The sequence below is a fragment of the Schistocerca serialis genome, chromosome 4 (assembly GCF_023864345.2).
Source record: "Schistocerca serialis cubense isolate TAMUIC-IGC-003099 chromosome 4, iqSchSeri2.2, whole genome shotgun sequence".
Taxonomy (NCBI): Eukaryota; Metazoa; Arthropoda; class Insecta; order Orthoptera; family Acrididae; genus Schistocerca; species Schistocerca serialis.
In genome coordinates this window covers 378,147,749-378,174,212 of record NC_064641.1, presented here as the reverse complement: position 1 = coordinate 378,174,212, position 26,464 = coordinate 378,147,749, and the positions used below count along the sequence as shown (strand labels likewise).

The window sequence follows — 26,464 nt, the reverse complement described above, 5'->3', positions numbered from 1 at the left end:
AACAGCTGTCAACTTTAATGTATTGCAGCGGCCCGCCTCCGCCGGAATGCTGTATACCAAGTTTTAATAAGCACTTCGTCTTCTGGCGTGCTTGGAGTAAGACTTGTTTTGGCGTCTGGCAGCGCCGTTCGCTGTACGATGTGGTGGTATGATGTAGTTTTGCTGGGTGCAAGAATAGCACACTTTTTTGTGTCATTAGTGTCCTGACTGGATTGATGCGGTACGAATTCCTCTCTTGAACCAAACTTCCAACCTCGTCATCCCAGAGCAGCAACTGCAACATATGTGCTCAACTATTTTCTGGATGTATTTCAATATCTGTCTTCCCTGGCAGTGTTTATCCTCCCTGTAACACCATGCCAGTTTTTCCCCGATGTCTTAACTGATTTCTTACATTCTGCTCCTCCTCCTTGTCAGTGTGCTCAAATTGCATTACGAATTTTTAATCATTTTTAGCGAGGGCACGTTTCATGCACGATTATTTTTCCCGATGCGCATCGTGAAGTACTGACACTTTAATAGTTTTGACGCGTTTTTCACATGTTGTAATCCGGTCATTGTGTCTTTGTGAAGAAGTGTGTTTCGATGCGTAGTACTGGTATTAAGTCATCTGAATTGTAGAACATTTAATTTGGTTCCACCCATTATGACAGAACGTTAATCGGCAATTGTATGTGACTAGTATTAATCTTGGTTTGATCGATTTTCTTGCTTGATGGAAGTCGATTTGTCGAGTGTTTTCTGAGGGCTAATATGGCATGGGCTACTGCGATTTAATTACTTTTCTGGAGTCAGTTATATGAATTTCAGTTCAAGTGTTCTTTCAAATCGATTTTTCCTTGTCAATCAGTTTCCTATGAAGATACTTTTCTTACCCAATATCACATTGGGTACTATTTATTTTTGATGGCTGGTTTCAATAATTAAGTCTGTCACCTTCCGATTTTCAAAAAACTTGTTATACGTCCTGTTCCTTTATAACTGTGTCGCACAATCCCATGTTGACACTGTAGTAGACTGTTTGTAGCACATTCCACACAGGTTTGTTAAAAATAAAAACATATGAGTCATATACAAAAACCTGTTTTTATCTTTAATTGGGGTGTGTGGCCTGTGCTGCTTACTACCCACTGCAATATGAACATGGCATGTGTGATAAACCATAATGATATACGACGTATAACATCAAGATTTCTGAAAATGCTGGTTTCTTTGTTGGAACCTATTATCAGGACTTCATACTACTGAATGCTTTCTTGGCTATGAATAATTTCTTGGATGCAAATACGGATAGCTCCTGCTTAGTCTCGAATAATAAGGAATTTTAATCACTTCCCTGTCTAGACGACTTTGTGCTGATTTGTAGTAAGCAATCCACATACGACGAAACGCCTTCAAAATTAGTTTATTAATTCTCAATCCATTAACATCAAAATTAACATTAATTATTGCGTGTAGTATACATCACGTTCTTTGCCTGATCTCTCAGCAATGTTGGTGTTGACACAGCAGGCAGAGCCGTAGCTATTTATTCAACTGGACGTGTGCTTATTCGGTGCCTTGTGTTTGCGATCTGTTACAAAACTGTGTCCAAATGCTCAGAGTACTGCACCGAGCTATAAGCCTCGTTGCATTAGACATTTCCACACGTGGTGCTATATTTGTGATTTGGTTACTCAGATTCACATAAATTCAATATCTACAATGCCGAAAAAGTAAAAATACAAATGTGTGTGTGCGGTGACGTGGATGTACTATACCTCGCAAAGACAGTAGTAAGAGGCATTATAAGTAAGGGTACAACGCGAAATGCTGTGTAAGGAGGAGAAGAGACGTGCTGGGCATGTAACGAAGGGCCCTTGACAAAGCGAACTCTATTCCGACATTTAACAGTATTTGAGCAGGTTGTGTCGCGGGTAAGGTTGAAGGCTGGGCTGTTTTTTTACACAAAAATTTCCAACACTGTGGTTCTATCAATGCTTCAGCACGGAGCAAGTAAGGGAGACCATTAATTATTTGTGTGTGTGTGTGTGTGTGTGTGTGTGTGTGTGTGTGTGTTTTATTCAGGATTCCAATACACCGTATTATCCCCCACCCGATTCGTTACGGAATCCTGTTTTTCAACGTAATCACCATTCAATGCCACGGTCTTAGGCTACCTTAGTGTGAGGGCCTGTATGCCCGAATGTAACCACTCTACTGGTCGATGTCGGAGCCGACGCCTTGCTGCATCAACAATCTTCCCATCATCCATGTACCGCTGCCCACGGAGTGCATCCTTTATTGGGCCAAACGAACGGAAGTCTGAAGGTGAATGAGGGAGAGTCCCCCCATAAAGTTTTGTGAGCTGTCCTCGGATGAGCAGACCTGCTTGAGGCATGCGCTGCCGTGGGAATGTAGGTGTTTGTTTTCATTTTTGTGGAAACGGATACGCTGAATTCGTTTCTTCAGTTTCCTGAGGGTGGCACATATTTCTTCAGAGTCGATCGTTGCACTATGATGGAAGATATCTAACCCCTTCAAAGTACCAGACGTCCGTCGCCATGACTTTACGGGCTGAGGGTGCGGCTTTCAGCTGTTTCTTCGGAGGAGAGGTGACGTGGTGTCAATCCATGGACTGCCGTTTTGTTTGCGGTTCGAAGTAATGATACACGTCCTTCATCACCTGCGACGATGCGTGTCAACATATTGCCATGTCCATCCTTGTAAGGCGCAAGCAGTTCCACGCTGATGGCCATTCGTTGCTCTTTATTGCTGCTGTTAGGCGGCGAGGATCCCAGCTGGCACACACCTCTTAGTACCCCAACTGGTGGACGAGTGTGTCAGCGTTACCAACATTTCTGTGGGTCCAGTTGAGCAGCGAGGTATTTTATTGTGATCCGTCCATCACCTCAAAAATGGTTCAAATGGCTCTAAGCACTATGACACTCAACATATGAGGTTATCAGTCCCCTATACTTAGTAGTACTTAAGCCTAACTAATCTAAGGACATCACACACATGCATGCCCGAGGCAAGATTCGAACCTGCGAGCGTAGCAGTAGCGCGGTTCCGGACTGAAGCGCCTAGAACCGCTCGATCATAGCGGCCGGTTCGATCACCTCGAATGAAGCTGTTGGCAAATTTCATTGATAGTTAATCGAATGAGAGTGTCCGCACATTCCAACGTTGCAGGAGTCAGTGGTGTGTGCGACCGGCCTGCGCGCGGGAGATCGGACAGTTCGCGCGACCTTGTTGCGATGATGACAGACACCTCGCCCACTTTTTACAGTGCTTTAGTTCACTGCCAGGTCTCCGCAGACATTTTGCAATCCCCTGGTTTTCCGCCATAAGAAAACTCAATGACGATTCTCTGCTTTAAATGCAATTTTGACGGCTGCGTACAGTGCCGACACCTATCGGAAACTCATGAATGCTTATGGGTTCAAGTGGGCATATTCCTCGGCGTCACACACCAGGTTCCGCAATTTAAAAAAAAAAAAAAATCGGAGAAAGAAAATGTTTTACAAACTTATTGAAATCATACGCTTGAAATGTGGCCGTAAACAAAGAGTGCAAGACACTGCGGATAGCAAAAAAAAAAATATGGTTCAAATGGCTCTGAGCACTATGGGACTCAACTGCTGTGGTCATAAGTCCCCTAGAACTTAGAACTACTTAAACCTAACTAACCTAAGGACAGCACACAACACCCAGCCATCACGAGGCAGAGAAAATCCCTGACCCCGCCGGGAATCGAACCCGGGAACCCGGGCGTGGGAAGCGAGAACGCTACCGCACGACCACGAGATGCGGGCGGATAGCAACGTATCCTCGCCCATTGTAAGTAACAGCTCCATGGCGCCCCAACTCTTTAGGTTTAATTGCACATATACCGCACACACTTGTAATTAATTCATATTGAAAAGGCGTTATCCGGCAGAGAATCTTTGTGTTCTACGTGCAATGGTAGTGATGCCCGTTCTCTTAGTCGAATGGGAACACACAGTTTAGCATCCAGAGACAAATAGATAACTTTATCTGGACTGAGAATTCAAGCAACTGTGTCCAGAGTCCTTACCGAAGAACTAAAAGAAATTATGGTCTGTGCCCGCAATATTGCGTTCACTTGTGGGCGGCCGAGTGAGTACAACGTGCCTCCTCGCCTCGGAGGTGGTATTTTTCCTAGGGAGCAAACGTATGTATATTATGACATATTTAATCCGAGTTCGCGTGTGGATCAGGTAGTGTATGGTAGGTTTGAAGAACTTCACACCGTCGGCGTTCTTCGGCAGAAGCTCTGGACGCAGCTATGTATACAATTGTCTTAAAAAGATCTGATCGTTACTCCTCCGAGGATGGGCCTCTAGGGGCAGATAGGAGTGTCAATAATTAAGTTGCTTCCCGATTCTGAAACCAAAATTGTGAAGTGGCGTTTTATGTGATTCCCTTTTCTGTTACGAATAAACAGTCCGCATTTATTTCTTTCCAAGAGTTTTTCCATGCTGATAAATATCCCGTCGTAGCGGTTATGTTTTATTTAGAAAATCGTATAAACTGAAATAAGAGTTAAAAAGTAAAACCTAGAGTTTAAGTATGTCTGATGAACTTGTATTTTCGGTTTTCAATAACATTTTACCCAATTTTCAATTTCACATGTGTCTTTACGTACATGCCATCTCGAGTGATGCTTGAAATATGTAGATCAGTTGAAAAAAAAAGTTACATCAGTATCTCGACAGATAAAAACGTGCCCTACATGACTTGATGAAAAAATAACATTCGTCTTGGTATATTGAATAATTTTTGAAATATGAAGGCTGTGTCGAATGATATCACTTTACAGTTTGAATTATCAGGATAGCTTCACGCACAGCATGTGTTTCTCTGCAGCCCACCGCTAAAATCGCACAAGTCGCATCATTATCTAGTACCAGATTGTAGAACGCAAGAAAATAGACAGAAATGTCTCTGAGAGCACATGTTTATCTTCTGTGGTCGACGAAAAGTCACCATCTGTAATTGACTTATGTAACGGTGTGGCGTAGCAACTGCGAAACAAAACAAAATAATTTTGTTTACGGGCAAACCAAAGAAAATTAAGACTTATGTTCTCACTGACTTTTTTGTAGATCAGTTACAAATCTACAATTTAGTGTTATATATTATAATGTATCGCTTATGGCTTACACAGAGTATTGGAAAGGAGGGTATGGGCGGGAAACGTTTATACTTTATATTCCTATTCAAATGGTTTCTTGTGGTCGTATCGTCGTTAGATAGGTCTACATTGATAACTAAAATATTACGAAGAATCTGAAACATCTTCATCTCAATACATTCGTTTTCGGTGGTAATGGGACAGACACGAATTAGTAATTACGATTTTATTTGCAATAATTAAACGTATTTACATAGGTAATGTACATATTTCGAATGTGCTCAGCATTAGACCTTTCATTTCATACCCAATACGACAATTTATCTTCATTTTACTTTTTAGAGATGTGAAATTTAAGTTATAAAACACGGCATATTGAATCTACTGCGATAATGTTATACATCCTATAAATAGCATCGAAAGATATCCGATTGCTAAATTGCATCGAACGACACCTGATTGCCAAGTACACAGGCGTTCAAAATTAAAGCAACAAACCGCGGTTTCTCCGCTCTGTGTCTAACTCACCATATAATCATGCAAGCGGTCAACAGATGCGTGTAGATCGTGTCCCGCAGGGAAGATGGCATTTCGATCAACGGAAAGCCATGCCAACGATGAAGACAGGGCACCCATCAAACAGAATAGTGTTTGCCGGGTAGTCCCACAACCACAATCATTGTGTACACAGTTACAGACGTGCATTACGGCATAGAGAAGACGTTTACCAGTCTCTCTACGGCGGAGGCCATAGGAAGAATGGAAGAAGGACAGTTGCAAACTCATGTGGCCCGATGGCTTAATGTGAATCGTTCTGTTGTTTCTCGGATGTGGCGACAGTTTACAGGGACAGATACTTTATCCCGAAAACCAGGAACGGGCCGACCACTTGTGACATCAGAAAGAGCGGACCGTTATTTGGCTGTAAGGGCACGACGACACCGCCTTTCCCGGGTTCCCAGGTTCGATTCCCGGCGGGGTCAGGGACTTTCTCTGCCTCATGATGATTGGGTGTTGTGTGCTGTCCTTAGGTTAGTTAGGTTTAAGTAGTTCTAAGTTCTAGGGGACTGATGACCATAGATGTTAAGTCCCATACTGCTCAGAGCCATATTTTGATACGGCCTTTGAAGAACGCAGCATCTGGCATCTGAACTCGCTGCATCATTGGACGTCTCATATCCAGGAAAACGGTGTAGAGAAGGCTTCGACAGAGTGGCCTTTATTGTCGGAGACCTGCCGTATGTGTGCCTCCGACGTCTCTTCACGGAAGGAAACGTGGAAAGAGACCGAAATCGAGAAGTGTTACTATTGGTGTGGACAGGGATTATGTTGGCCACTCAAACACCTCTTCATGAAATTGTGCGGATGAGTCGTAAAGGTGTAATTGCTGTCAGGTACCGTGATGAGATCTTGGGACCTCATGTACTGTTGTTACAAGGTGCTGTGCTCCCAGACTTCGTACTGATGGGACGATAATGCTCGACGTCATGGAGCACGAGTAGTTAACGTTTTCTTGGAAACGGGAGATACTTCAATCATGGCGTGGCCTGTTCGCTCGCCCTATTTGAATCCCGTAGAGCACGTCTGGGTTGCAGTAGGGAGGCGGGTTGCATCACGTCAACATCCACCATCCACTCTCCAAGTCTTTCGAGCAGGTCCGCGGTAAGAATGGGCTTTATTGCCTCAACATGACATTGATGATTTTATTCCCAGCTTGCTACGTCGTCGTGAGGCCTGTATTACTACCAGAGGTGGTCACGCCCATAGTGAGCACATCAGCCAGTTGTCGGAATGTGTATTTAAATCAGTTAAGTTGGAAAAAAACGAAGAACATTTTCGTCTACTGTGATGCATATTGCAGTTGCTTACATTCTGTATTCCTCAAATTGTTTCTGTTTTGCTATCCCGTTCTATACTGTTTTGTTGCTTAAATTTTGGATGACAATGTACGTTGTTAAAGGAGTTAAAAAGGAGTTCAGTGGGTGGATACCTGAATATAGGCACAAGCATCCATATCTGCACACATAGGCTACTAAAATCACATTATAAGACCTCCACGTCCTTGCCGCAACTGGCTATAATATGTAATAATGAAAAATGTTTTATTTGTTTTAAGAAATTATTGAAACATTTCAACAAAAGTATGTTAACATTAGAAACTGTGTTAAACAGTGTTTTAAGGCATCATTAAAAACACTTTATTTTGAATCTGCAAACTTTTTGTAGTATTCGCACGAAAAGACGGAGGCAGACGAACAAGAAAGTTGCTCGGTAATAATATCAACCGTTTTGACGGATCCCTAAAAAACTGACTTTTAACTGATATATTTAGCATTATATAGATCAATTGTCATTGAACCTTTATTTGGTCTTGCTGATGACAGACAACATTGTTTCAAACTACCCTCAGGCTGTATGATTACGTAGCTTTTGAATCTCTTTATTTAAATGATCACTAAGAGAACTATTGTCAGTGAACTACAGCTTATCTTCCTTCCACAGAAGATTAATTTCTTACTAGCACGTTAGTTTCGACTTGTTGGCATGCCCCTTAACATATGCAGGGTAAAGAACTGCTGCATATTGAACACAATAACATTGGCTTTACATATCTTATAGAATATCACGAGTGACTCACCGGCCATCACACAGTGGTTTCAACCATCGCGGCAGGGGACTCCACGAGTGAAATGAAATGATAGGGGAATCATGGGGATGCATACGTGTAAAACATGCTGTTCAGTTCAGAGAGACCATAAAAGATGGTGGGCTTATGCATAAACTACTTTCCCACTAATCAATAATAACAGGAAACTCTTGCCTTTGATCATGATGAAGAATGTTCTATTGAGTCCAAAATAACAAGAAATATACAGATTTTTTATGTTTGCTTTGGTTACAGAAATATAAAATAAACAATATATATGGTACAGTTATATACAAAACAAACAAATTAATAAAATAACAAAGAGAAGTCGCCAGCTGCCAGTTTCTCTCCCATAGATTCGTTTCTGTTCCTTTCTCTACCTACGCTACCTGTACCACCGGTGATCCTAAAATTTACTACGTCCTTCGCGTACTGTGCTAAAACAACCGAAAAATAGATTTGTTAGGCGTAACTCTAGTCACGTCATAATAATGTCAACAGTGGCAAGGTGTGATGCTATAGTTAACCTGGTTGCTATACTATATAGGTCCAGATGTCTACCATGCTCCTGCATCAATGACATTCACCACCGTTCCATATGACTATATTCTTAATGACGGCTATTGCGTTAAAGCGGTAAAGAGGAGGTGCGCGGATGATGGTAGGTAAGGTGTATGATCCTTCATGTGCAAGATGTTGCAGTATATATGAAGTCAGTCTACACGTAACGATGAGAGTTGTATGATTTATCCTTTACAGAAGCAAAACAGACTTATTTACCTACTTGCGACAAAGGTTCGTGTCCAATAATTTATATGATGCCGGAATACGTGTTTGCCTTGAATTGCAAAGGATAAGGCGTTTCCTCCTTGCTGCCATTACTCAGGGCAGTGAGAAGTATAATTTACAAGAATAAGCAAATAAAAGACGTTTATTAAAGATCTTATCAGTGAGAAAATAGTTGAAATTGGCGTACCAGAACCGTGTTCAATATGTTGAAGTTAGGATCTAGCTGTGGACAAAGAATTCCTTGAAAGTAAATGGAACAATAATGTGAAGAAAAGACACACGCACACACGCACACGCACACACACACACACACACACACACACACACACATACACATACACATACACACAATCTTTCTAGAGAAAACCTGGAAGGAACACGTTGCTCTTGTACAGTTATATACCCAAAAGAATAGTTTAACAAGGGCATAATAAGAACTGAGATAATAACAAGGTGGCTCACTTACTGTGAAAGAGCTGCTCAAATGTTGATGTGATGGCGTTGATCACTACAAGCTTAGAGTGACTGGCGAACTGGTCTTTTAACGATGAGATGTTCGTAGCTTTGTAGATTCATCGTGCTCATTTAGCTGTTGTGGCAATTTTCCAGTTATTATATTTATTTAACCAGTTAAATTTTAATACTTCAAGTACAAACTTTCTTTCATTACCTCGCTCATTCTTTGATTTTACAGTAACATAGTAATTTGTCTATTTATGATATATCTACTCAAGAGAGGTAGGCAGCTTCTGTCTCTCGCTCTCGTCTCGAAAACGAAATGCTACTGTAAGAACGAGTGTTGAAGTACGGTTGTGCTGAAGAGAAGGATGTCAACAGATGAAAGAGGATTTTTTAATGTCGGTGTGCGTCAATCGTACTGTAACTCTATGGGGTCATGGTCCTCATTATCACTTTAATTATTCTTTTAATACAGCTACTTTGGCTATTAGACCGCTTCACTGTAAAACACTAAAGCAACTAAACTGGCTACGTTTCGAGCTACTTGCTGCGGCACTCTTGAGAGTGTTCAACTGCTGCATACTAGTGGCTGTACTGCGCTACATACTGTTTCGTTTGACGGAACGCTACCGACGTCTTTGGATCTTTTGAAGAGAGGTAACGATGGAGGGGTTTGACTATACAATAGGGTGCAGCCTCTGTTACTTTGTTGGCTGATTGGGAGAAAACTCTAGTAGGAGATTGGCAGCATATAGCGTATAGGGAGGTTATTATCTGTAGCACTCTTAGTAAGTGATTGGTGTGCAATAGCAAATCGGCAGCTTGTACGCTGTAGTGTTTTCCTGCAGAGAAGCATAAAGCCCGCAAGGCAGTTGACTCATGGTCGTTGTATATGCTGTTAAACCCGAGTCAAGTGGTGCTGCTGGCTGGTAAATACACGCGATCTGCCTGGATGGACTAGCTGGCAACTAGACCGTAGGTAAAGGCGTTTGATTATTTCAAAGGCCTCTCTTATTTTTCGCTGGTGCACCTACGGCTACCGAGCAAGCACATGAGGTTCCAGAAAACTGACGCAACGGTAACATTCCTCCTGGCGGTATTCAGCAACTGAAGTGTTCTGTCCCAGTCCTACGTAACGTGTACTCTCCGGCAGGCGAGTTCTGGTAAGTCTCCCGGGTTCAACGACACAGACTTCGCCGCATTCACACCGAATTCTGTAGATGCTTGGAGTTTGTAGAACATCCGCGGGGTCTTTAATGGACTGAACAGATCCCGAACCTTTTGGCGTTCCGGATTATGGGTTTGATAACTGTGAGACGGAGGACCTTGACTGCACCCTCGCTGACGCCTCTCACATAAGGTAGGCGAGCAACAGGACGAGTATCTTCTGTATCATTGTTAGTTTTGTCCTCTCTGTAACCCACAGCACGTTGTACGCCTCTGTTGTTGTATGCATTCTCACTCTTTTAGTCCATGTTGAATATGGTTAGGATCACTAATGCGATGAATTCGGGCTGTCAGTGTATGTAGCAACGCGTTATTTTATGCTGAATGATTGTGCGACTCCACATGCACTTACCTGTTAGTGTGCGTCGGTTCCCTGCGAACCTTATGTCCTAGTGTGTCACCAGGTGTTCTATATATCTCCACCCCCAGATATTTAACAGTTCCGTTATTTTTCATTTATAGTGTGAATTGTATATTCTTAGTCAGACGTTTCTGGTGCTTATGGAATCTGTTTGGTTCAGTTTCCCCTGCGGCCATATGACAATCGTGCCGTCTATGTACCTCAGTCAGCAACTTGGAGACAGTGGCGTGAAATTTCATTTATGAAAAATGACAGTGGCCATGGAAGCATAAGAACTTACTCGGCAGTGTAGTTTGCTTACCAAACTAGTAGTAATCCCTACGTTGGTTTTCAGATGGTTCAAATGGCAGTAAGCGCAATGGGACTTAACATCTGAGGTCATCAGACCCCTGGACTTAGAAGTACGTAAACCTAATTAACCTAAGGACACCACACATCCATGCCCGAGGCAGGATTCGAACCTGCTACCGTAGGAGTCACATGGTTCCAGACTGAAGCGCCGAGAGGCAATAGGCCACAGCGGCCGGCGGTTTTCAGATGGACTGCTCCGTTTATCCAAGTGACGCTGCTGATAGCGTCTGTCATAATAGTTGCTAACAAAGTCTTTATGAAATTAAGTACTCTGTAATGCAATAACATACATTAATCCGTCATACAGTTAAGACTTTGAAAGATGAGAATGCAGGCTAAACGTAAGGGATACAGCTCACTGGCACAAATATGCCAGGCAGTTTGTAACACACGGTTGCAGAACAGTCAGGCGTACAGCTTTCGGCGCATTCGGTGCCAGCATTCCGCAGCGGATTGTGGTACAATATGTCTCTTTGATGTCTGCGGTACAGGTATCACTCGACAATCATGGCCAAGTACTCTTAATTACGCACTGACACAGAAACATGAGAACACGTGGTACTGTGGGGCAACGCAGAAAGTGAAGTCAAAAGCCGCTGAAATCAGTCCGGTGTAACCTCTCCCGTTGGGGTCCTCGAACTGCGGAACGAGTTCGTGTCACTCACTGATGAATAACTGAGAGGTGTTCATGCTGCGTGAGTGATGTTGCTAAAATGTTTTATGAAATTTTAAGCTCATCTCTGGTAACTGGTTGGTTCAAATGGCTCTGAGCACTATGGGACTTAACATCTGAGGTCATCAGTCCCCTAGAACTTAGAACTACTTAAATCTAACTAACATAAGGACACCACACACATCCATGCCCGAGGCAGGATTCGAACCTGCGACCGTAGCGGTCGCGCGGTTCCAGACTGAAGCGCCTAGAACCGCTCAGCCACAACGGCCGGCTGATAACTGGTCATCACTATCACGTCAGCATTGGTAACATCATACAAAAGGTCTTAACGTGAAGTACTACACTATTCATCACGCCAGGCGTAATCCCTAGAAATCAAGCAGCTATAATTGAATCAGTTAACTTATAAAAATATCTACGTTTATTGGTTTTTGAGGATATTAAGTTGAAAAGAAAGTGGCAGGTAAATTAAGCAGCAGTGGTAACATATTCGGGAAATGCAGTCTATAAGGTTCTTCAATCCACTCAAACAACATATCCCAGAATATTGCTCATCTATGTGTGAACCAAACGACATACTACCAAAAGAGATATCAAAAACGTGTACGAAAATGTACTGCACTTATTGTTACTTTATCTGAAGTACTTGAACTAGCAGGTGTTTTAAGACAGAGCAAACCAACCTCACCAACTAACAAAGTTTCAAGATTCCGTATTGAGTGAGCAGTTTACGAATAGACTACCGTGTCTTTGATATCGCTCCTGTAGGATCAGCGTACGCAAGATTAGTTTAATCACAGTCGACACAGACGCATTTATGATCTTATTCCTTCGATTTCCATAAGCGAATGAAGTGGAAGGTGTCCTCTTCTGTAGTAAATTGAGTAATGCTCTCTACCAAGCTCTTATCTGTGGTTTGCACATTACTAATGCAGATGTAGATCATCATCGTCATACTGTGACGTCTGTTGTTGGAGAAATTCCTTCTGAAGACTTCTTCACGCAAAACTGCTACCATACATTCCCTTGGCTAAAAATTCTAGCCACCATTATAATATAATCCATTCCAGTATTCTCACTTTTTTCTTCTCCCTCTGAGAGTAATTCTTACACGCAGTTCTTCATCGTCACTTTATAATGTGTTTGAGGAAGATTAGAGCTGAAGAGGTGTAACTTGAAGTTAAATTCCCTGGAAAATTAGAACTGTGTGCTGGACCGAAACTCGAACTCTTTGCCCTTCGCAAGCATGTGCTCTACTGATTGAGCACCTACGCACCCACGTTTACTGATTCACTTCCGCCAGTACCTTACCTAATATATTCCACACTCAGGTTTAATCTGCCAGCGCATGTTTCACTGCAGAGTGAAAAATAGTGGGAAACTTCCTATGAAAGGAAAATTGAAAGTTTGAAATTTTAATACTGTGGAGGCACTGAAAACTATAACGGACTGTTCGGAAGCTAACAGATATAATTGAGATTAATAAAGTGACACGCAAGGAGGACAGAAATATCTGATCGTATGATTTTGAAGCAATATCAACAGAATCGGAGAATAGTTTAACACATGAAAGACGGTAAAAAGGAAGTTAGTTTGAGCAACACAGTGACTGAGCTTTTCTTCTGATTATTGTACAGAAAACTAGTATGACGAAACAGAATATAAGAGGATTTTTGAGATATCATAAAATATGTGAAGGACGACGGAATCGTTGCAGGCTTGGACGACTCGAACGTTAAAGTACGAAGGCCCATTCTCAGGGGAACGTTGGTTTGGAGAAACCGTCATGCTATGTTTCGGCTAAATATATCATCACATCATACTGAAGATCCTGTCACAAGATTAAAGGAGTGTGTAATTTGGACAGTGCCGGAAGGTATCAACCCGGCTATTATCACTGATTATTATAGTTGGAACTCAGGTAGTTGGAGAAACCGTCATGCTATGTTTCTGCTAAATATATCAATACATCATACTGAAGATCCTGTCACAAGATTAAAAGAGTGTGTAATTTGGACAGTGCCAGAAGGTATCAACCAGGCTATTATCACTGATTATTATAGTTGGAACTCAGGTAGTAGACCAGACCCCATCTATTTTCGGACATAAATTTACTCTGTAACGTATCTTCGATGAAAAGCAAAGCAAAATTCGGAGTACAACTATATTGGAATGTATGAGGCTTTATTGAACTCTGATGCATGAACGAGACAAACTGTTAATTGTCTGCAGTAGTGATGTATGGCACAAGTGAAAGTACTGAGAGTTGTTCGGTACAAGAGTAATGACAGATGAAGAAGTTTTATCCAGCCAATAGGCGCAACAGAGGCATTCGTTAATATGGTTAATAGAAGATGGCAAAGTCACCTGAAATTATGACACAGAAAACTAGCAATATAATTTGCCTGGAAATGAAATTATTCGGAAGTATAAAGAAACTAGACTATATAATGTATGAGATATGTGTAACGAGACTCTAAAGGATGTGATTGTAGGTCTTGGTATAAGGAATGTTGAACAGAAGTTTGGAGAAGTAAAAAATGAGGAACTACCTATAGGCTATGTACTGGAGGTATTCTATGAGAAGAAAATAGAGAAGATAGAAGACAAAATCCGATCTATGCGGGGATCAAAAGGACAGTTAAGTAAGATTTCACATTATCAGAGAGTTTCACATGTTTATGGTCGATGACATACTTTTTAATTCATTTAAGTTAGTGGTACCTGGGGGTATTCCGAATATATGAAACTCACTTACCAAATTCTAAAGAAATTATGATAAAAATATGGAGTGAACATTGGTAGATAAAAATGAAAAAATTCAAATGATACATGCCATATTCATAGACAGGTGATTAAAATAATAACGAGAAGAGTAAAAATGTCACTTAGAAAAATTTGGTAAAGTGCAGCTGAAATATAGCTACCCGGGGCTCTGATGTATTACTTGAAGTAATGTATTCCATAGCTACAGAGCTCGAAAACCACTACAGTGGGTAAATTAATCAAAAATAATAATATTTTGGCTTCAGAAAATGCCGAATATTTTCATAGAATATGGCATGTAATTTATTATTTATTTGTTTGCTCTTTTCCATTAGCCTGCCATCTACACTCATCCTCATAAATTAAGGATAATGTTGATACATGGTGAAATAAAGCTCTGGTGGGCAGTTTGCGGGCTAAAATCACCTCGGATTATGACCATGCGGTGTATTTGACCTGCGGTCGTCGCACGGTGGCGCTTGCAGCAGTCCACATATGCAGAGATGTGTTGGTGCATGTCAGAGTAGGGTGCAGCGAGTAAGTGTGCAGATGTTTTCAGACGTGCTAATGGTTAGTGTGTGATGAAAATGACTCAAAGAAAGCATACTGATGACGTTATGAGGGGTAGAATACGAGGGCGACTGGAGGCTGGTCAAACACAACAGGTCGTAGCATGGGCCCTCCCTCCGTGTGCCACAAAGTGTGATCTCAAGACCATGGCGACGATTCCAGCAGACAGGAAACGTGTTCAGGCGCTACAGTGCGGGACGTCTACACAGTACAACACCACAAGAAGATCAATATCTCACCATTAGTGCCCACAGACGTCCACGGCGTACTGCATGTAGCCTTGCTCGGCACCTTACCGCAGCCACTGAAACAGTTGTCTCCAGACACACAGTCTACAGGCGACTGAACAGACGTAGTTTATTTGCCTGGAGACTTGCAAGGTGCATACTTTTAAGCCCTGGTCACAAGAGAGCCCGCAAAGCTTGGTGTCAAGAACACAGTACATAGTCATTGGAACAGGTCCCAGTTTATGTACACGGGCGAGTCCAGATATAGTCTGAATAGTGATTCTCGCCGGGTTTTCATCTGGCTTGAACCAGGAACCAGATACCAACCCCTTAATGTCCTTGAAACAGACCTGTATGGGGGTCGTGGTTTGATGGTGTGGGGTGGGATTGTGATTGGTGCACGTACACCCCTGCATGTCTTTGACAGACGAACTGTAACAGGTCAGGTGCACTGGGACGTCATTAGGCACCAGTATGTCCCCCTTTTCAGGAGTGCAGTGGGTCCCACCATTCTCCTGCTGGATGATAACGCAAGACCCAACCGAGCTGCCATTGTGGAGGTGTACCTTGAAACAGAAGACATCAAGCGAATGGAGTGGCCTACCTGTTCTCCAGACCTAAACCCCATCGAGCACGTCTGGGATACTCTCGGTCGAGGTATCCCTGCACGTCTTCAAACCCCTAAAACATTTCAGGAGCTCCGACAGGCACTGGTGCAAGAATGGGAGGCTATACCCCAGCAGCTGCGCGACCACCTGATCCAGAGTATGCCAACCCGTTGTGCGGCCTGTGTACGTGTGCATGGTGATCGTATCCCATAATGACGTCGGGGTACTTGCGCAGGAAACAGTGGCGTTTTGTAGCACATGAACCGGCCGGTGTGCCCGTGCGGTTCTAAGCGCGTCAGTTTGGAACCGCGTGACCGCTACGGTCGCAGGTTCGAATCCTGCCTCGGGCATGGATGTGTGTGGTGTCCTTAGGTTAGTTAGGTTTAAGTAGTTCTAAGTTATAGGGGACTGATGACCTCAGCAGTTAAGTCCCATAGTGCTCCGAGCCATTTGAACCATTTGTAGCACATGTGTTTTGGGAAGGTTTTCTCAACTAATCACCAATACCGTGGACTTACAGATCTGTGTCTTGTGTGTTCCCTATGTGCCTATGCTATTAGCTGCAGTTTTGTGTAGTGCCACGTTGTGTGGCACCACATTCTGCAATTATCCTTAATTTATGAGCATGAGTGTAGATGCAGGAACATACTGTATGTGTCATGTAAATCAGTATATGTGAATATAACAAACAATATGTAACATCATATTAAATGAGGTAGTTTAACTATATAAAGATGAACAGAGGAAATTTTACAAAATAAGGTGGAATGGTAGTTAAAAATTCCGAGGCTTTTGACGCTGGAAGAATAGAGTTTGGCGTCCAGCCGACGATACAGTCATGAGAGATAGTGAGAAAAGTGAAGATCAAGTACAGAGGTACTACAGGAGTATTTCAAAAGTTACGGGTAGATAGAGCGTGAAATTGTTCAGTAGTAGACAGGATTGGGAAGAAAGAAAAAAACCGTGGTCATGTGTGCCCTCAGAGGAAGCGACGGCTGGGTCTGACATCAGTCAGAGCGGATAATGCGCGGTTTGAGAAGCAGTAGAGGCACAAATTGGGATGGGCAGACAAAGGTGATAATATGCAGAACATATAGACCATAGCGGGTACACACGTATAGCTGAAACCGTTAGTACAAGAGGTGAGGAGGTGAGGTCACCTAACGTTAGTCGATCTAATGACTTAGATTATTCAGTTGTTACGGATTATTATAAAAAAGTAAACTAACAAACAGCTTACTTTCCGAAAAAGAAACAAGCTTAATATACCCATGCGCCAGACAGATCATTTGTAACTGTGTGTAATGGCCTTACAAATGCAAATAATTGTAGGAGTTAACTCAGAATATTGGTTTATCGTCTGACAGCTATAAACTTGAGACCAATTACGCTCTTTGTCACGCTGATATATGGACCGTGAAGATTTCTTCCATCGCAAGGGAATACAACGGTTACTTTGTATCCAACACCACTATACGAGTGAGCATCAAGACTGAGAGTGTGAGATTAATTAATCAGCAATAGTTAGGACATATTCACGAAGTTTCTGAAACGGCATGTCGTCGTTATTAAGTCTTCATAGGTGTTACTGTAACGAGAAGACATTTCGAGAACATTGTCTGTAACGCATGGTAAAGGTAACAAATAGTGAATAGCTACACCCCCTGGTATTAATTTAAAACATTTCCCTACAAATCGTTAAATATGAGAGAATATACTACAGGGACGATTAAAAGACACATCTCCCTCCACATGTTCTGTGTAAAGTAACTAATCATCTAACTACTACATTGGTACTTATCCCTGAAAATATGAAGTTGTTAGTTCTTGTACCTTTCAAAAACCGGAAGACAAAATTTGTTAATTACAGCGTAGAAGTTTCGGACAATTTTATTTAATTTTTATAGAAAAATGTCTCGTATTACGTCCACTCGCTTGTCGTTGAATTCCAAACACCAGCAGAAAATGACGGTCAATAATATCACAAAACTGAATTCGTAATGTGCATTGAGCGAAGATTTAAAGGAAGACTGGTCGTAGCTGTGTGCTCATACACCATTTCAGCTCTCCCATTACCGGCAACAGACGTTCCAGGAGCAGTGACTTAGGGTGCCTTATGTCATTTCAGCTCCGGGTGGAAAGACAGCCAAGAATCGTTGAAGGCTGTGTTGGACGCAATGATTATAACCACACGATATCTGTGTTACTGAAAGAGTCTACACTTCCTTTTCATGACCCAATAGTAGCATGGTGCTCTAGGGGTAAGAAAACTGAAGTTATATTCTTGTGGGAATTAACACAAACATTTCCATTTATGAGAATCATCAATACACGGTGGAAGTGTTAAGCGGACTGATGGATTTCAGTGTCCAAGGAACACGATATTCCGACAAACTACAACGTTGTTATCAGCGTCTGTTACGCTGTGAGTAACTGACAAGTCGAATGAAGCTACACTCTATGGCAAGCTGATGGATTAGTGTAGTTTGACCGAAACATCGTGGGCGTCAAATTATAAAGTACGATGCCCCTCTGAATAAATTTTGCAGACGTGGCGTTATGGCCTTATCCTATCCTTAAGGCTTTCGATTTCGATTACTCGGTTCATGATTTCTGATATACCACATGAAACTCTGAACAACAGTGTTTTGTGTGCGTTATGTCCAGTACAAAAACTGTCGCAGTATGAAACGGTAGCCATAAACTTGACATGAATCAAACGGAACTGTCATAATCAAGACTAGTGAACAGAAGAGGCAGTAATCAGCCGTCTGCTGAGGGACTTTCAAACCGCTCTAAATTGTTTACCAACCTATTTGGCCTTATAACAAGAATGAAACATCCTTGTTACCAGTTTCTAAGAGACATTGCCAACTAAATTACTAAACGATATAATTTTTTAATAGAAATCCTACCAGGAATAATGCTCTTGGCTAATTCGTTAGGTTACGAGACCTTATTTCGTTTACAATTTACTTCGAATATTTCAACCTCCCTGCAATAATCATTAATTTGTGAAGGTTAAAAGAAACTTTTGTGTCGATCTGCAGAACGCACTGACAGTTGTGTGATTAAATTAAGTACAGCAGTTGGATACATTTACCCTTAAATATGTCACAGTTTACCGTCTTTGCAATATACATTGTAAAATATAATCGTCAGATATTACTAGTCTGCCACTGACGACCGATTTCTGCTTATGGGGTACGTTTAGTTTATTATGAACGTGAAACTTGCCTCGCAATATTGAGTTACGAAAGTGAGAAGTGGTTGCATTGAGATCACACAGTACACGACCTCACAGCTTTATTGCGCACTACGAATGTTTCGGGTTGCTAATTGTTACGGTTTTACTCTAAACGACATTATGATAGTCAATTTCTGTACCGTTCAAACAGACATGCACCACGGACACAAACTACTGAAAGCTTCCCTTACCTCTGCGAACACCTGTCCCCTTGGTGCTGCAGGTTACGCGCTACCTGTAACAAATATGCAATATTGGATCACAACAAGTTAAGAAAACGGAACAGAGAGAAGTTTCATTGCCATCAATGGAAAGCAGAACGCTCATTAAAGGAACAGCTCTAATAAAGAAGATAGTACCACTACAAAGAATGAGTTTAACATTATAACATTTCCATATAAACAAACTTACCTTTCCTAAGTTTAGCCTATTTACTTAATTTAAACAAAGCAGTTTGCTAATCTTCAGCACTTGGTGCACAGTTAAAATCCATTAGTCAACCTTTGGTCCTAAGGCGTAAGTGTGGCTCTAAAGCATTTTATAGTTCAAATACCGAAGACTTTGTTGGCAAAGGTGCCATTACATAACTTGAATGAAACGAAATAGAAAATTGAGGTTTAAACAAAGATTCCAAATTTACCTAAAACACTGTACTATACATGTTTGATGTTTTGTAGCACAACTTTGTGCATTAATAAACCACCACATGGTTATTTTTGTTCCTTCGTCATCAAGCTTCTGCTTTAAATTAGCTGCTCAGGTTTCCACAGCAAATAGACAATTTTGCAACGGTACTTGTACTATAACTAATAATAGAATACTACATGAAAAGGAATAGGAAGGTAGAAAAACATTAAAGTAAAAATTTCTCTGAGCACTATGGGACTTAACATCAATGGTCATCGGTCCCCTAGAACTTAGAACAACTTAAACCTAACTAACCTAAGGACATCACACAACACCAAGTCATCACGAGGCAGAGAAAATCCCTGACCCCGCCGGGAATCGAACCCGGGAACCCGGGCGCGGGAAGCGAGAACGCTACCGCACGACCACGAACTGCGGACCATTAAAGTAAGATAGTAGGGATCAGAGCCTTGGAATTTCTGTACAGTAACGTAATAAGGAAATGTAGAGTATCATAGAACAGTGGAATAAGTTTCTGACAATACAATCCTGGGAAAAAAATTAAAAATGGAGCGGTAAAAGAAGAAGAGTAGTGGACTGGGTAGGGGAGGGAGGCGACGGAGGGAGTGAGAGTAGATTCCCTCAGCAGCCTAGAAAAAAATTGGCTTGCTGACTTGTGGTTTGATAATTACTGGCAAGAAGGACCATATAAAGGGATTAAATTAACAAAAAAGTGTCTAAGAATTTCATACGCCAAATGGACTGAATGCTGAATCATTTACTAAACCAACGAACAATATAGAAGAATAGGCTAGAAAAATGGTATTTCATTTGTACTATCCAGGCACAAGTGGAGATAACGGGTGGAAACATGTGGATGAGTTTGCTGAGCGTCTGCGTAAATAACGTACCATTAACCATGACAGTGAAAACCGAGCTTAACAACAAATTTCTCGTCTCTAACACTCAAGACAATTGTTCTGACGTTGGGTATTTAGTTGTAAATTGTGTTGCTGAGTTACTAACACTGATATAGGATGAACACAGGTAGTTGATTACTCGTGGTGTTATCGTGCTCTTTTCCACATATTTCTCATTTGGAATTCCCGATAACCATATCTTCTCGGACAGACTGCCCTTATACAGTCAGAAATTATATACATACATATTCCCATTGATTCCACTGGGTACGTACATGACTAAGTTGGATAGCCAGCATATTTAGTACCAAAATTTCGAGAAGTTACAATTATGGATCAGGTTTCCAGTAAATAAGAAATAAGGCAAAGAACAACGCAAGACACACAGACAATCAATACGCTGAATTCCTTCCTTTGGTGAAATAAAATTTAGAAAAATACCGAAATATTATATGAATCGTTAATAAAATGTATTTGTTTATTTGGAGCACAATTCTGGGAACTAACCAAACGTGTACCGTGAACTGTCTTTCGTACAATGGTATAATTTTAAGTGTACATCCAGTGGTATATGCGATTACTGTCTGCGAAATCTGTACCGATTGGTTAGTAGTAAGGAAGTAAGAAACTAAAACGTCACGCATGAGCATCAGTTTTTCCCGAATTTAACTGTCAGACATATATGTCCTCAGATGTGTGGTACGATGATATAATTTTGCAGGTACATTCAGTGGTATATATGAATACTGCCTGGAAAGTGTGTCGCGAATACAGTTAGTAGTATGGGAGTAATAAGACGTCATGCTTCATGCGGCGGTTTTAATGCATAATAGCGAATATTTAGTACGCGATACTTTTCGTTTTCCTTTAATCGGCTTTGTGGCGTTGTCTCGAAAAGGTTCACAATTTTGGGTGAGGGCTTTTTTTGTGTGTCATCAAGTTATCGCTATCTTAAATGCTGGAATAAAGTATGGACATTCACTTGTCGTGGGCTGCACTGGTTTTTGACACCCACCCCTTCGCTACCTGTATGCCTGTATGTAGGTGGTTGTTACCACCACAGACACTCTTTCCAGAGAGTAATTGATACGTGCACTAAATTTTGTTGAAATTGTTATAGCTGTATGGAAGAAGACTTGGCGTATATTCATACATAAACAGATTCATACATACATACCTTTGTACACACATTTTCATTATATATACATACACACACACATTATATATATATATATATATATATATATATATATATATAATGTTACTAAACGATACATACTTCGAAGGGCTATAGGGTGTGTCATGAGGAAGAAACTGAGGACAGGAAGCCATGGCCGGAACGTCATCCAACGACGCTACGGAACGTCGACATCTTAGGCGCCGGCGCTTGACTGTAGGTCACCCTTTCGGCAGTAAAAGTGAATTTATTTATTTATTTTTGCACCGACGGACCGCAGACGAAACGTGTAGCAATGTTGTTTTTTATACTAATTGATCGTGACTAATTTCTGCGCTCGCCAGTGGAGAAGACGGAACTAGGTGGTCAGTAGACAGCCCTTGTTTCCTATGAATACGGAGCTCTGTTGCGTCGTTGAATGACGGTGTCGGACGAAATTTTCCACCCGTAGTATATTTTTCTTATACATAAAGAAAAGTGTCGGAAATTCTGGGAGAAAAATTAACAGCGGATGGAAACCCGTGTACGAACCCGTCATCCACCGAGGGAACAAAGCATCGCTTTCGTAGGCGACAAGGCCTCCATACGCAGCAGCTAGCTGTAGCTCCTCTTCTGGCGCTCGTGGCAATCGGTCGCGATCACTGAATATCAAATCAACATTGCTAGACTATCCGCCTTCAGTTCGTCAATGCCAAAATTCACGTTTACAGCCGAAGCCGTGGCCTAGCGTGATGCGCTGGCGGCTAAGATATCGACGTTCTGTAGATTCGTTGGACGATGTTTCAAGAGAGCGGCTCCGAACGGTTTCCTATACCGAGTTTCTTTTTCACGACACCCCGTGCAACCTACCGAAGTTTGTCGGTATCGTTTTGAAGAACCCTGTATGTATTTCGAATATTAATCCCTTTTCATCCCTCAGAGTGTCAGTGAGGTCGTTCTACTCAATGAAATTTAGAGACTGCCCCGAGCGTATGATGCAAAGCACAAAACGATAAAATAGATATTCCAGAAACAATTATTTGCTTTAGGTTATCGATGAAACTTATGATCCAACAGATGTGAATCCTCCAGAATGAAAGTAAATACATACTCCAGCACAACAAATGTACAGTGCAGGAGAGGAAGTAGATCGTTCTTATATCGTCACTCTTTCTCTAGGATTCTATGTTCCTGTTGCCACCCCCCCCCCCCTCCTACCTAACCCCCCCCCCTCCTACACACACACACACAAACGGAGAGAGAGAGAGAGAGAGAGAGAGAGAGGTGGTAAACAATCGACAAAATAGATGAGATCTCAAACTGTAACCTGAACTTAATAAACGAACGGAATTTATCTAATTATCTACAGTATGATGAACAAATAATGGAACACTAAATGAAGTAAATAGGTTTACGATGTACTAGTAACCGATCGACATCCATGCTCTAAGGGTAAGCACCATTGGCTGTCGATTCGGGCGCTACTTTCTCCACATCACGAGCTGTTGTAAGCTAAAGCAGTCTGGGATAGCGTTCACTCATTCCCTTTAGTGGTGCTGAGGAGATTATTGATTATATATGACAAGACATTTAAATACAAAGAACCGTCGAGCATGTACATGACAGAGAAACACCCCATATTTTTTACGGTGATTTTTCATTACTGATTTAAATGACCAAAAAGAGAATATCAAATGGTTCAAATGGCTCTGGGCACTGTGGGACTCAACTGCTGAGGTCATTAGTCCCCTAGAACTTAGAACTAGTTAAACCTAACTAACCTAAGGACATCACAAACATCCATGCCCGAGGCAGGATTCGAACCTGCGACCGTAGCGGTCTTGCGGTTCCAGACTGCAGCGCCTTTAACCGCACGGCCACTTCGGCCGGCGAGAATATCAGTTTACCATTTAGTTATTATTGAAGAAACAGACACTGATTTTGGCCAAAATATTAATTACAAGAACCAAATTGCTCCACTCCATATTTTGCCACTCCTTTTGTCTCGTGCTGGAGATGTCCAAAATAATACTACATTGCCGATATTATAAGCATTTGTTATATATGTGATTGTAACTTAAATAACATCAGTACCTTTAGTATCTGAAGTCAACCAGGTAACACCAAACATCTTCGAGAACAATTTACGAAAAGCATACCTGCACGCAGATATATGCCTTAGTGTACGCATTTTGGGCAAGTAACACGGAAAATATTCTTTGCCGGAAATAGTGCAGTACAAAATAAGGCGCACCACGTAATCCATCTACATATGTAAGTGCAACCAACGGAGAAACTAATATTGTGACGTAACAAATAAATAAAAACGCATACAGATGTCCCTATCATTTTCTTTTATTTTGTCGCTACCAGTTTCAACGCTTCAGTGGGTCATCTTCAGTTTGTTTTTGATGAGATACAGGTTGATATGGTGCCCATGCATAACACATCAGTTGCCAGCATTACTGGATACGCAGATAATGTGTCAGCATTCCAACCATCAATTGCCCAGTTGACGATTGAAGTGCTGAAAATCTGCATACCCGGTAATGTTGGCCACTGATGTGTTATGCATGGGGATCATATCAACCTGTATCGCATCAAAAACAGCCTGATGATGACGCACTGAGGCGTTGAAACTGGTAGCGACAAAATAAAATGAAATCATAAGGACATCTGTAGGCGTTTTTATTTGTCACGATAGTAAATGGCCGTCGTCCCAGAGAGCTCCTGCTGAAAGGATGGACATACAAAATTATGGTGGCGGGTGTAATGGAATTTGAAAGCATATCCCGTTGTATGATAGTTGTTGCTGGAAATTTAAACGTGAATAACTTACTAGTATCGGAATAGAGAATAAAACTGGCTGGTTGACGTATAGCATGTGACTTAAAGTAATCGACGAAGTATATCAAAAGCTTCTACATTGACAGTGGTAGGGTGGGCGAGCAACAAGTGCAGGCAGCTGGCAGTCTCGCAGAGAACCTGACCCGACCGGCGGCGTGGGGTTGCGCGGCACTGCACGACGCGGCGCTAACAGGAGCCAGCCGAGTGACCGCCAGCCTGCTCCTCCAAATTGCCGGCCATTCCCGCTAACAGCCGGCGGGCGCTCGATGCCGGCGCGGCGCCACACACCTGCAGCGTCGGCTCTCCCTCGCAACGAGGCTGAGCTTACGCTGGAACTCCTCCGTGTTTCCAGGGTCAGTGAGCTACGTGCTGCGCGACTGACCGTGAATATTGAGGGATACTTCTCACGAAACTAATCCATCCGCTGTGCAATATATACATCGCGATTATCATTGAAACAACAAGTTCAACCTGACTGTTAAAACCGAAACAAAATAACAGGTTTATTAAATAGCAGAATATTCGCTTTTTCTTTCTTATAATTTTCTGTATGAACGTAGAAATCGAACGAAGATTGAAAACTTTTGACACTCTCTGTTTCAGGGTACATAGAGTCATAACATAAATTAAACAGGCAAATGGAACAAAACTTAGCCCTTCCACTATTTCTTGCTTTTCTCAAAAAGTCGTAAGTGGTTGAATATTAAAAAGAGCACTAGTATTTTCTAACCGATTCTAATTTTTTTTGAAACTGTGCCCAAAAGTCATGTTGTAACCGGGGAACTCACCACTATTTGGACAATATGAATAGTCAGTGTCAGAGAGTGACAACTGAGGATGAAGGACTCTGTTCTTCGTGTTAATGAGTCCGATTACAAGATCTCCAAACATATAAGGGCATATTATGTAGTCACAGACAGCATATCAACAAGATTCCTTTTTTTAATACTATGGATGAAGTGTTGTTATTGTTTTAATTTATAACTGTTACCATAATTTCGTTCTTTTATTTTTTTTATGGGAATAGCAGAGGACTCTTTCATCTTTTATAGCATATGAAGCATTGAAATTCATTGCTACGTCACTTGTAAAATGGTTTTCATACATGCTTCCACGCTGGAATAGAACAGATGTCTTGTGAAGATTGCAAGAAACGCTCATACAGACCAGCCATTTTGGGGTAAGTTCCTATGGGACCAAACTGCTGAGCTAATCGGTCGCTAGACTTACACACTACTTAACCTAACTTAAACGAAGTTACGCTAAGAGATACACACACTACCATGGTCGAGGGAGAACTGGAAGGAGTCGCGGGAACCATGGCAAAGCACCACAGACCCCGCGGCTACCCCGAGCGGCATAGACCAGAAGTTGGCATTTCTTGCACACTGCACCCACACACCTACCTTAAATCACAGCACACGACAACAAAGACATCATTCTCTCGGCAATGCTGTACAAATTCTAATGACAGGTATTTCCTGCTCATTTCTGCGGGCATTGTCAGCAAAATAGCACAATTCTGTTTTCCCATTTTCATTAACAACGCAGTATTTCAAACAAATGCAAACTCTACAAATAAGCCGGCCGGAGTGGCCGAGCGGTTCTAGGCGCTACAGTCTGGAACCGCGCGACCGCTACGGACTCAGGGCCGAATCCTGTCTCGGGCATGGATGTGTGTGATATCCTTATGTTAGTTACGTTTAAGTGGTTCTAAGTTCTAGGGGACTGATGACCTCAGAAGTTAAGTCCCATATGGCTCAGAGCCATTTGAACCATTTTTTGTACAAATAAAAATAATCCTTTTTTTTAAAGGTTTATCTAAAAACGAAAAATTTTTGCCCTG

General features: G+C 41.8%; 1 protein-coding gene across 1 annotated transcript in view; it reads right to left on the bottom strand.

Annotated features, from left to right (window-relative positions):
- The window catches only part of LOC126474677 (diuretic hormone receptor-like), a gene marked incomplete at its 3' end in the record, with an annotated part of 1,060,935 nt that overhangs the window by 858,675 nt on the left and 175,796 nt on the right, over positions 1–26,464 (bottom strand). The window contains exon 2 of the mRNA XM_050102155.1: positions 19,260–19,303. The remainder of the gene's footprint in view (positions 1–19,259; positions 19,304–26,464) is intronic.